The sequence below is a fragment of the Haplochromis burtoni genome, unplaced genomic scaffold (assembly GCF_018398535.1).
Source record: "Haplochromis burtoni strain Fernald_Lab_line unplaced genomic scaffold, NCSU_Asbu1 Contig_1434, whole genome shotgun sequence".
In the NCBI taxonomy this organism is placed as follows: domain Eukaryota; kingdom Metazoa; phylum Chordata; class Actinopteri; order Cichliformes; family Cichlidae; genus Haplochromis; species Haplochromis burtoni.
Genome location: NW_024583795.1, coordinates 44317 through 47762, shown reverse-complemented (window position 1 = coordinate 47762; position 3446 = coordinate 44317). Strand labels below are relative to the sequence as shown.

Here is a 3446-nt window from a genome sequence, read left to right as displayed (position 1 = left end):
CATCGGAGATCTCTGTCCAGAAGAGCGCAGTCCTGGGAACAGCTAAGATACTGCGCAGGACCCTCAAGCTCCCAGGCCTCTGGTAGAGGACCCGAGCTTGAAGGATAAACCGCCCGCAGGGTCGTGCTGGGTGTTTTTTCTTTTTTTTTATATATATATACATACATATTGTACTATTCTTAGTTAGCGTATTGTTTGTCTTGTTAAAGTTGGTTTATAATGGAGCACTGTAACAAAAAAATAATTTCCCCCAGGGATCAATAAAGTATTCTGATTCTGTCAATGTAAATGGTAACAATAGTCCAATTGAAATCAAACAAAGCTATGCATGAGTCTTTCCAGATCAGAAGACCAATCAGAGAGCACAGCACTAAAACATTAAAACAAACCTTAAAGAGTATCTGCATCATTATTCAGGGTAAGTTTGATACTAAGAGTGTGTTAATGGGTCATATAGTACTTTGTGACTTCCATGCTTCTGCTGTGTTAATCAGAGAGGAGCAGACCAGTGAGAATAAATAAATCTACAGTCAAACTTTTGTGAACCTGCTCTGGAAGTATTTCAACAAAAGCAATATAGAGTAAAAAATGAGGCATGACACTGCCTCTGTCCTTGTGACATCATCAATCTCCTGGTCCAGTCCCTGTTAAGCCTGTGTAGGCGGGATCATCACTGTCACAGGAGGCATTTCATGGAGTCCAACAAGGTCAGAAAGGAAAGTTTGATTTATTCTATTTAAAGAATTAAAGAATTAACAGCTGCCAATCAATAGGTTATTAGGTCATTGATTATTGGCTCTGGATAAATATAAAGACACCATGAGGAGAGTGGAGATAAAGTATGGACAGAACACCACCAGGTAGTGGACCAGGGTCAGCGTGAGCTGTGAGTGTGTTGAGGCAGAGGGTGGAGCTCCAGATGTGGGCTGGACTGAAACTGTGCTCAAGGAAGAGATGGGTGGTTTTAAGGCAGGAAGTGGAGCTTTGATTGGAGGTCTACCTGCAGAGAGAATCCCATCTGTTCAGGTGAATCCATAAATAAAATAAAAGGTGAAATCAGAGTGAATATCTTCACCTGTGACAGTGATCCAGCTGGATGGAGACTCTCCTTGATCACTGACGACACACTTGTAGAGGCCTACATCCTGGATGGTCATATGACCTTTAGGCTGCTTCCTGATGAAGACACCATCTTTGATGAAAGCAGCTGTGAGGTTGGAGGGAGTGGTCTTTGTTTTACAGAGCAGAGTGACGTCATCTCCCTCCATCACAGGGAGGACAGGACTCTGCAGGATCACTGATCCACCTCAACACAGAGACAAACTACAGCATTTCATCCATTTACACACAGCTTCATCAACACTAACTCCACACACTCAGCTTACCAGTGACTGTCAGGTTAACCATGTTACTGATGGGACCCTCTCTGGACTCGGCTCACAGCAGTAAACTCCACTGTCCAGTGGAAAGACATAACTGATGTTACAGGAGGAACGAGCTGGTATTCCCCACCCATCTCCACACTGAGTCCTCTGTTGTTTTCTTGTGTTTCTTGTCAGATTCCATCTCGTAGAGCTGTCGTCCTCCTCACAGCTCAGTGATACAAAGTCTCTATCGAAGAACTGAGATCAGCTGGGACTCACAGTCTGCTGCACAATTTCCAACTTTCCAGCTGAATCTCTCTGCCTATCAAATCAATACAAGTCCATTTCTCCTTCTTTACTATCTAGCTGCTGGAAGAAGATGCAGAAAATTATCCAAACTTCAGCCAAGAGAGTGTCTGAGACAATCACATTCACACCATGACATTAGTCATTTATATTACTTGTTATGGAACTGTTATAAAACTGCCCCTTTTAACATGGGAGTGTATGGAGATTGCCTCACTTCTGGAGCCAACCTCAAAAGGCCACTTCCGCCCTTGGCTGCAATAGTTATATTAATCTGATAAATAAGTTTGCCCATGTAAACAAGGCATTTTTCTCTCTCTCTCTCTCACACACACACACACACACACACACACACACACACACACACAAAGTTAATCATGGAGTTCCACAGGGTTCTATACTGAGACCATCACTTTTCACTTTCTTGATGCTTCTAACAGGCACTATTATTAAAAAAATAGTGACTAAATTTCAAATTATACGCCAATGGTACATGTTGTCATGTTATTATGTTATATTGTATCATGCACGTGTTTATATGTAGTAACTATGTATACAACAATCAAGATGCCAGGAACTGGATTCTGCTCATTGGGACACAGTGTTTAATAGCTGAAACTAGCAACCACTGCACAAGAAAGAGCTCAGTTACATGATTGTTAATATGCAAATCTGGATGCATCAAAACAAAACAAACACAGTGCTCCCAAGAATATCCTCTTTTTTTGCAACAAAGGCTCTTGATGTTAAGGGGTTAAAGTTGTACTGTCTGAGAGTGACATGAAAGTGGAACAGGATGTGATGTCTGTGAGTTTCACCACAACATGCAACAGTAACGTGTATCTGCTGGCCTGCAGCATATTGCAATTGAAATATTACCACAAATTCTTCCATTTATGTCACTACTTCTCTTTTCTGGATCCCATTACTTTGAAAAATGAAAAGGTGACAAAGATCTAAAAATAATGCATTTTCATATGGTGTTAACTGCAGGCAAGATAAAATTCTGATCTATCCCACCAATGAAAAGCTTCTATGAGCTCTCCTACAGCACTTTACAGACTTTTCTTTTGTCAGAGCTGGGGAGTTTCCAACTTAGACATTAGTTTACTGACCTTGGTTTGTTGTGTAGATCAGTAATAAGGTCACAACTAAAGAGAAATGATATTAGGGTTTGTTTCAGGGTTCAGACTCAGGAAGGCATGCATGAAGCATAGAAAGCATGTTCAAAGTCACCTAATTCCACTTTTAACTATTTTAACTCCAAACTATTGCAGATAGTGAAGAGTTGTTTGTTCGACCTTTGACAGCACATCACGAACCTTTTCTATTTCACAGCAAATGTGCTATTAAAAGTCATCTTTTAAAACTGGAAACACAGTAGTTTAAAGGCAATCTTAGCGAACAGGAATTTTTTTTAAATAACATTCATTTAAAAAAATATCACTTTAAAAATTTCATTTTACATTAAAAACATGAAATGAAGCTAAAATGTAGCCTGGTTAGAGTTTGTGGGGACCTTAATAGATTTTTTTTCAGACTGTTGTTTCTTAAATTCAATGTTTTCAGACTTTTTTAAAGAATATCCTGGCAACTGAAAACCAAAACATCTTAATTGACATGAAATGTTATTGGAGCCTGTGATGGCTAAACCCGTGGCCACACTCTAAAGTCGGTAACTTTTGTATTTTCATTCTTCATTTTGAACATAGTAATACATTTTAGTTTCCAATAACTTTATTGATTGGTTTGGATACATTTGTTCTATTTGTAAGC

The 3446-nt window shown here is 39.5% G+C and overlaps 1 pseudogene; it reads right to left on the bottom strand.

The window, feature by feature from the left end:
- Positions 1 to 297: 297 nt before the first annotated feature.
- Positions 298 to 1709, bottom strand: LOC121813298 (annotated as a pseudogene).
- Positions 1710 to 3446: the final 1737 nt, after the last annotated feature.